This window comes from Leptonychotes weddellii, chromosome 4 (genome assembly GCF_054177405.1).
Source record: "Leptonychotes weddellii isolate Sample4059 chromosome 4, ASM5417740v2, whole genome shotgun sequence".
NCBI lineage: Eukaryota > Metazoa > Chordata > Mammalia > Carnivora > Phocidae > Leptonychotes > Leptonychotes weddellii.
In genome coordinates, this window is record NC_138372.1 from 22,914,936 (window position 1) to 22,924,314 (window position 9,379).

General features: G+C 51.5%; 1 pseudogene; it reads left to right on the top strand.

Moving 5' to 3' along the window:
- Positions 1-1,849: 1,849 nt before the first annotated feature.
- On the top strand, positions 1,850-3,775 carry LOC102728346 (epidermal growth factor-like protein 7 pseudogene; annotated as a pseudogene).
- The last annotated feature ends 5,604 nt before the right edge of the window (positions 3,776-9,379 follow it).

Genomic DNA, 9,379 nt, shown 5'->3' on the forward strand with positions numbered 1-9,379 from the left:
CCGCAGTCTGCTGCGGCGCGGGGGTGGGGAAAGGGGGGAGGCGAGCGCTTTGCCGCCGCAGCGCCCGCAGTGTCTTCCGTCAAGGTCAAGCGTATCCATTCCTGGGCAGCCCAGTCTCTGGACTCCCTCCCTTGCCATCCTCCGAACCGTTCCCACCGCCGCTGCCACGAGCCTGGCCGCAGCATCCCTGGCCCTCCTGGACCACTGCCTCAGCTTCTCGCTGGGCTTGCTGCGGGGATAGCGGGGCGGGGGGCGGGGGGATGGAGGGGTTTCAATCCATCCTGCCCACGAGCTTCCCAGCTTCTTTTGTCATACGCACACCTCATGCTGTGGCCCTGCTTTCAACCCCGCACTGGCTCCCAGTGTCCTGTAAGAGAGCGTTAAGGCCCTTCAGAACCAAGCCCCAGGTTAACCCTTTCCAGCCCCACCGCCCCCTCGCACCAGAGACCCAGTCCCTCCGGACCCTTTGCCCTTCCAGGAACAGTCACCGCTCGCGTGCTTAAGTGACCACTGTTGCTGTATCTTCTGCCTACGGTGCCCTTTGCGAACCCAGCAAATTCGTGGACCCAATCTGATTGCAATAATGCAGTGGAGGGCGGAAACCGGTCCCGAAATGCCCTTTAGCAAAGGTCACAAAGAAAGCCTACAGGGATCAAGCAGGAGAAATAAGGCCAGTGGGTGAGAGCATAAGAAAAACCTGTCTAAAGGGTAGGAACCCTGCTCTCCATTCAGGCCAACATGCTCCTTGGGGGGAAATGTGAGTCCTATGATGCCAGATATTATGAGTTTACAAGAAAAGGCACAAATCCAGATTTTCATGTGTAATCTCTCAATTTTTAAATGTTCATTTGATTTAAAAAAAAAAATCCCTGTGGACCAGATACGGCTTGTAGATCCTCAGCGCGTGACTTCCTGTCCTAGGGAAGAGAATGGCTTTCGTTGGAAAAATACTTTGAAAAACTGTTGAGAGTGAAGGTTTGCTCTTGAAGCTCTGAGAGGCAGCTGCTGTGGAGGCAACAAGGAAGTGGACTAGGATTTGAATTTGTTCCTAAAACGACACGGGATGTTTTAAGCTATCGAGCGCCCAAGAGAATCTACCGGAAACTGGAGGACTGGGTTTGGGAAATGGGCAGGAACCAAGGGTGGGGAGTATGGGAGAGCCCTGTGGCAGCCAGCAGCCAGGCAGGGTCACCCACCCACCAGCATCAACTACTGTGAATGATAGCAAACATTTCTTCTCATCCTTGTGGGGACTTCCTGAAGGCCTGAGAAGCACTCTGCAGAGTTTCACTTGTGGGGGTGGGGTGGGTGGGTGAGGGGGAGATAGGAGGGGAAGCACACCACCACCACCCCGCCCCCCACCCCCAACCTCTAAGGCTTCACACAGTGGGATAATGCCTGGAATGGAAATTGGAGAGCTCCTTAGGAAGAGAGAATTGGAAACAATAGCCAAACTATGGCAACTGTCCCAAGGCTGAGGGTCTGAGGACAATGGGGAGGGAAGCAGAAGAGCAGGCTGAGGCCATCTTGGGAACCAGGTTACTCTTAGTTCACCATGAGGTTTTTTTTGTAGCTATGATGTGATCCGCTTCTCTGTCTCCCATACCTGGAAACCTTTAAAAAAAAAAAGTCTCCAATACTCACTGAGGCTGCCTTGACTGGGGTGTTTGTGGAACTAGTAGAAGGGGCCAAGTTTTACATCTATTTTGGTATAGTGTTGACCAAAGAGAGTATAGGCTGAAGCCAGAGCTGGATCTGGAGAAATCAGATCACCCAGGAATTTGCAGTAATCTTGGAGAGGGCTTTGTAGTGGTTACTTGAGCTCATCCTGTGAAGGTATCAAGGAGGCCCCTGGCTGACATCTAGGTGACAACGAAGAACGAGCTACAATTTACTGAGTGCTTGCTTGTGCCAGCCACTATGCTACGTAAATACATTGTCTCTGTTTTCCCCGCAGTGATTGCGTGAGAGGGTCATACTCTCTCCTACGAGACTGTCATCATAGTGCCCATTTTACAGATGAAGAAATTAAGGCCCAGAGAAGTGAAGGGACTTGCCCAAAGTCACAGAGATAGAAAAAGTGGACTGGACCTGCTCTCCAGCCGATCGCTCCCCGCAAAAGAAATTGTCATCGTGTCGGCACTTAACCATGCACATGGTGGCTGCTGAGTACATGTTAAATCAATTCATCTAAGGAAGGCCAAAAGCAGTGCCCTCACGTCTCAGATCTCTGTGCCCTCGGGCAAGTCATACACCCTCTCTAAGCCTAGGTTCCATCTGTGGAATGGGAATTATAATACAGACCTCAGGACTATTGTGGGATTTACATGAGACCAAGTCATAGAACTTCTGTAACTTGCCATACGACCAGCAGCTGTTGTTGCTGCTAAAGATGATGATGGTGGTGGGGACAGAGGAAGGAGCAGGGAAGGAAACCAGGATCTGGAAGTACGAGCCCTGTATCAACTCAGACGCGAAATTCTCAGGAGGCCCTGCCAGTTGCTAAGACGACTGTGTCTTCATTCGTTCGTCATTGCTGGAACACCTACTATGTGCCAGTGCTTGATCTCATTTCATTAAAAACCCTGTCTCAGTGTGCTCCCAGCTCGGGTGGCCGTGCTGAGGACAAGGCCATCCTCACCCGCACACACGGGCCATGTGTGAGTCCCGGGAACTACTTCTGGTGTGGTTCCGGCGCTGGCAGTGGATGGCACTGAGCACGTCTACCGGCCTGGCCGCAGGGTGTGCGCAATCGGGGCTCCCAGGGGCCCCGAGTTGAGTCTTTCGTGCAGCAGATGTACCAACCCTCCCTCACCATCTGTGACGGCACCAAGCCTGCGGCACCCACCGCACCATCTACAGGACTGCCTACCGCCCCAGCCCTGGGCTGGCCTCCACCGGGCTTCGCTCCGCCTGCTGCCCTGGCTGGAAGAGGACCGGCAGGCTCCCCAGGGCCTGTGGAGCAACAATATGTCAGCCACCATGCCAGAATGGACAGAGCGATGTACCGCCAGGCTGCTGTCACCACCCTGCAGGATGGCAGGGCGACACCTGCCAGACAAACGTGGACGAATGCAGTGATGCAGGGGGCACCTGTCCCCCGCACTGTGTCAACACCGTGGGTAGGTACTCGTGCCAGTGCCGGGAAGGGCACAGCCCATCTGCAGATGGTGTGCTCTGCCTGCCCAAGTGAAGGCCTCCCATGGTAGCCCCGAACCCCACGACAGGAATGGACAGTGCGGAGGCTTCGGTCAAGACTGGATGTGCTGGAGCAGAAGCTGCAGCTGGTGCTGGCCCCACCGCACAGCCGGGCCTCGAGGGCCCTGGAATACAGGCTGCCTGACCCCGACAGCCTCCTGGCTCACTCCTTCCAGCAGCTGGAGAGCATCGACTCCCTGAGTGAGTAGATCTCCTTCCCAGAGGAGCAGCTGGGGTTCTGTTCCTGCAAGAAGGAGCTGTGACAGGCCTGGCCCAGGTCCCTGGCTCTGGCTACTGAGAGCCCGTGCCCACTGGGCTGCCTAGCACCCCTGCACCCCTGCCAGTGGGCCCATGGCTGAGGGAAGGTACGAGGGTCCTGCTCGCTGTGCAGCATGTTGGGGGGGCACCTCTGATCTGTGTCAGAATAAGATGAGGGTTCAGGGCAGGGAAGAAGCTCTGTTTCGATATGAACAGATACTCAATTAATTTCATTTTACAAGTGAGAAAATGAGGTTAGAGAGATGATGTGACTTCCCCAAAGAGAACACAGCTGGAAAGTGGCAGAGGCAGGATTTGAACTTGGACCTGGGTGGCTCCCAAACCTTGTTCTTTCTGCTTTCTAGTCAGTCTTTCCTCCATTCGCCAGAACATTTATCAAGCATCAACCAAGTGCTAGGCCTTCTGCAGGGGCAGGGGATACAAGACCCAGACAGTCTGAAAGAAGTTTCCAGGTCAAGTTGGGGAGGTAGACAACTCAGTGGACACTCACAGTTCAGCATGACAAGCTCTCTGCCAGGGGGAGAGAAGAGGGGCTGTTGCCTTAGATTTGCCTTTCTCTTTGGCCCATGGACCCCTGACGCACATCTCAAACTTGCCAAGCTGTCTCCAAGCCCCCTGCTCTAAAGTGAGGAGGAGACACACCTTCATCCCTCCTCTCTGGGTGAAGGGGATTGTTGCAGTAGGAACAGACAATAATCAACAATCCTCTCCAAAAGAAATCCCTCCCAAGCAGCCTCTCCTCTGTCTCTGTGTCTCTGTCTGTGTTTGCCTAACACACACACACACTCCGTGATGACAAGAGGTGGGTGATGGGTTCAACCAGTTTCTCCAGCCTTAGGCATGCCCTGCCTGGGTGGTCCTCGGTGTTTGTTGCCTCTACTCTAAAGGCAAAGTGACAGGACACTTGCATTTAACACCCTGGAACACATGCATTAAAAAGAAATCAGGAAGGGACACCTAGGTGGCTCTGTCGGTTAAGCATCCAACTCTTGATTTTAGCTCAGGTCTTGATCTCGGGGTCGTGAGTTCAAGCCCCACGCTGGGCTCCATGCTGGGGAGCCTACTCAAAAAAAAATCAGGAAGGAAAGTCACCCAACCATCAATAGTGATTATCTCTGGGGTAAAGTTACATGTAATCTCTATTTTCTTCTTTTTACTTATTTTATTTATTTATTTTATTATTTGTTTGTTTGTTTACAGGGCACCTGGGTGGCTCAGTTGGTTGAGTGTCCCACTCTTGATTTCAGCTCAGGTCATGATCTCAGGGTCCTGCTCAGCCCAGTCTGCTTGTCCCTCTCACTCTGCTCCTCCCCCAGCTAGCACTCTCTCAAATAAATAAATAAATAAATAAATAAATAAAATATTAAAAAAATATTTTTTACCATGGACTTGCTATTTTTGTAATCAGTAAAAATATAAATGAAATTATCCTCTATTTTAACAATTATGTGTGGCCTCACAGGTGTGGGAGGGGGTCTATTAGAAGCAATCTCACAAGGGGCTTTGCCCTGAGCACAGCTGGGACTGGACAGGACATCACGGAAGGGAGAGGGGAGGAAGTGAGAGGTCATCGAGGATTAAAAACAAGAGCCACTGTTCCAGAGCCTAGCTTCTTCCCAGACCTTGATGTGTGTATCTAATTTAACCCTCAAAGCCAGATTAGGAGATAAGCTAATATTTCACAGCTGAGGAAACCAAGGATCCATTTTATAGAACCCTCCCAGTGGCACAGAGCTTTTGTATTCCCAGCTCTTCACACACACACACACACACACACACACACACACACACACACATCCGCACTAGTACTGTGCAGAGAAGCAGGTGAGGTGAAATCATTGCCCCGTTTTCCATGTGAGAAAATCAAGGCCAGAGAGGGGACTTGTTCAGTGCAGTCAGCTGAGAAGTGGGGGCACTCCTAGAATCCAGGTCTCCTTTCCCTTTTCTGGCAGTCCTCCTTCTTCTGCTACCTTCTACCAATTGCAGAGGCTTCCTTCTCGAAACAAATGACTCAAGGTAAATTGCTGACTGGACTTCCCCTTTCAGAAAACACAGGAAGTCTGTGTTGTTTGTAATTGTGGGAGAACAATTTCAGGTCTGTTACTAAGTGGGTGGGGCCACATAGAGGATCGGGTCCTGCAGGGGCAGGGCTCCCTGCTGCCTGGGCTGGCAAGAGATGCCCCCGTTTTTCCTGAGGGTCATGTGAGTGTGTCCGCCAGAGTCTGCCCGAAGTTCCATCCCAAAAAGCTGACTTAACTATTATGGAATTTAGAAAAATGAGCCCAGGATGGGGGGAGGCTCAACAACAACAACAACAATAATAATAATAATAATAATGGTGATGATGATGATAGCTCACATTTATGGCACATTAACCTTTGTACCAGGCACTCTGCTAAGTGGCTGATACACGCAAATTCATTTGAGCCTCATAACAGCCCTAGAAAGAAGATTCTATAGCTTTGGAGCCAAAAAAAAAAAAAAATTGGATTCAAATCACAACCATGCTGCTGCCCAGCCGTGTGACCTTGGGGAAGTTATTTATATTCATTCAACAAATATTTTTTTTTTAAAGATTTTATTTATTTATTTGAGAGAGAGAGACTGAGAGAGAGAGAGCATGAAAGGGGGGAGGGTCGGAGGGAGAAGCAGACTCCCTGCCGAGCAGGGAGCCTGATGTGGGACTAGATCCAGGGACTCCAGGATCATGACCTGAGCCGAAGGCAGTCGCTTAACCAACTGAGCCACCCAGGCGCCCTCAACAGATATTTTTGAGCACCTACACTCACCACACACTATGTGCCACACACCTTTCTGTGAAGAGAACAAGGATCCCTGCTCTCCTAGTGCTGAGATTCTACAAGGGGAAGCAGACGAACTGAAAACACAGTAGGTTTTGTTAGAAGGTATAAAGGCTAAGCAGGGTAAGGATAAGGAGTGCTGAGGTGTGGAGGGGTGGAGAGGGGGTCCAAGGTTAAACAGTGGTGGCAGGGAAAGCCTCACCGAGAACGCGATATTTATGTAAAGCCTCAAGGAATTGAGGGAGTTAGCCACGTGGATAACTGGAGGAAGTCTTTTCCAAGAAGGAACAACAGCCAGGGCAAAAGCTCTCAGTGTGCCTGGTGGGTTCAGAGAGCAGCACGAAGGCCAGTATGGCTGGAACAGAAGGAGCCTGGGAGAGAGTCCTCATAACCCCAACAACGCTCCAGTCGTGCTTTCTCATACCACGTTTGTGCGTCCTTCACCTCTCTTCTCATATTTGTGATTGTTTTATTTATTTGGGTGTTTGCCTATTTCTCGTTTGTTTCCTCACAGCGCTAGGCTCCTCATAAGCGGAGGTCGTGTTAGTCTTGTTCAGTGCTCGTCACCGAGAACCTAGGAAGCGCTTAATACTAGTTGAATCAATGAATTAAATCCAGTCCTCCATCCATCTAGTCATATTTATGATGGAAGCTCCCCATCACGTATAACACTATTCCTCAGGGCACCTCATTCGGAGTTCTAGTTCACAATATTAGGAACAGAGGTAGTAGATAAGAACGTAGGCTCTGGGGCCAGACTGCATGGCCGGTCCAGGTTTCACTACTTACTAGCTGTGTGATCTCAGGTAAGTTAGGAAAAAGAACCTCTCTGTGCCTCAGTTTCCAAACCTGGAAACTGGCATCGTAATAGTATCTCTCTCCGAGACTTGTAAGCATTTGAAGTCATGCCAGGTGGATAGTGCTTTTACATGTGTTGGCTGCTGGTGTTTTCCCCTATGCAGGCCAGCCCTGGGAGCCAGACCTATAACCCCTTTCCTCCCGTGCCAGATCCCCAAAGGAACGAACCCGCGAAAGGCAAGGGGTGCCTGCAGAGCATCCGGGCTGCCTGTGTGCTAGCAGCTGGGGGGCTCTAGCATCTCTACTGGAGTAGCATTCTGGGGAGATGTTTCCTTGCTGTACAGCCTCCCAGACTGATTCTCTGGCCCTTTCCTGCTAGACACTCTAGAGTGGACTCTTGTTTACAGTTGAGCACGTTAACTGGTAAAGACATCAATACTGAGTACCTACTTCTATGCCCGGTACTTTACGTTTATCATTTCATTCACTCCTTATACAGACCTGAGAGGTAGTTATTAATAATCCTCTTTTGCAGATGAGAGAACCAACTCAGAGAGGTGAAGTGACTTGACTAAGGACGCCCAGCCAATGAGTGGCAGAGCCAGCGTTCGAGCTCTCGTGCAGCTCCCCATTGCTCTCTCTCCACATTGCTCTGGCAGGATTTTCTCCTCCAGCACTGTCTGGGAAGACAGCCCACAGCTCAGCTCTGCCTAGAAGGAAGAAATCATCGGAGTGTGTCCCTCAGCCAGAAAGATAGACAGGCCCGGGCTGCCTGGGAGGAGCTCCGGCACTGGGAGGGGACATGACTGCTCCTTGCCTGGCTCAGTACTTCAACGCGAGAAGCCCTCCTCCCCATTGCCCTGTAAGCCAGAGACATTTTTGCTCTGAAGTCTGAGCCCAACTGTCACCGGGTGGCCCGATTCCTGTGGAAATGTGGAGATGGGAAACATCTGGGGCTGCTGCAGTTGCCAAGCAACACCCAGCTCCTCACTCACTAGAAAGAGTCAAGGAGGCTGCCGATGCTGTCAGAGATTGGAACTGATGCCCGGAGACCTTGATTCTGGTTCTGACTTGCAATGTGATCTTGGGCAAGTCCTTGCCCCTTTCTGGGACTCAGTCCTACCCCCCCTCCTTGTTTAAAGAGCGGTCGGACCGTGTAAGCAACAAGATGAGTAGACACTAGATAGTTGGAATCAGAGTGATGGTAGGGCAGGGCCAGAGCCTCAGGGGCCGGTCATGGGTGAGAGCAGACTCGGTCCTCCTTCTGTCTGTCCTGCGCTAGCCTGCCCTGGCCCTGGTTACCAGCTGAGGGTAAGGGACATTGCCTTTCTCACCCCAAGCTAATTCAGTCCACCCAGGCTCCATCCCAGGCCCACTTTGGCAGCTCAGTCTGGGAACCATCTTTGGACCCACAAGTTTGGCAGACTTAGTGCAGCTACCTCCTACCTGGCATGGGGGGCTTTCCTGAGTTCCCACCAAAAGGAAGCTACCCAGCCCTGGGTGTTTCCCTGAACACCCATCAGAGGCCCTTCTGACGCTGTTTGCAGAGACCTCACTGATGGTAAACCCTGAGGGTGGTGTGTTGTGCAGCCGTCAGCCGAGTTAACACGTTCCATTTCACAGCCACTACAAAAAATGACAGGGGTTGCCATTTGCTGGGCTCGGCCCTGCGACACGTGCTTTGTGTCCGTGATCTCCTTTAATCCTCATACAATCCAGAGGGATGGGAACGCAGGCCCGTGTTTTACAGATGAGGAAATGGAGCTTCAGAGAGGTGAAATGACTTGCCCAAGGTCCCAGTAAATGATGGAGTCAGGACTCACACTCAAAGCTGATGCCATGGTCTGTGGGTTCAAACCATGATAGGGCGCTATTCCTCCAGTCCCAGAGGGACTGTGTCAGAGCTGGAAGGGCTCAACCTGCCCCCAGTCCCCACTTTACAGATGGACAAATCAAGACCCAGAGAGAAGTGCCTGGCCCAAGGTCACCATAGCAAGCCAGCCTCAGAGCCGATTCTAGGACCACTGCCCCCGAAGCCTCACCACATCAGTCCAGAAAACGGAGAGGGCCCCAGGCATAAACAAGAAATCTTGTCTTGGGTGCCTGGGTGGCTCAGTTGGTTAAGCGACTGCCTTCAGCTCAGGTCATGATCCTGGAGTCCCGGGATCGAGTCCCACGTCAGGCTCCCTGCTCAGCAGGGAGTCTGCTTCTCCCTCTGACCTTCCCCCTCTCATGTGCTCTCTCTCTCTCTCATTCTCGCTCTCTCAAATAAATAAATAAAATCTTTAAAAAAAAAAAAAAAA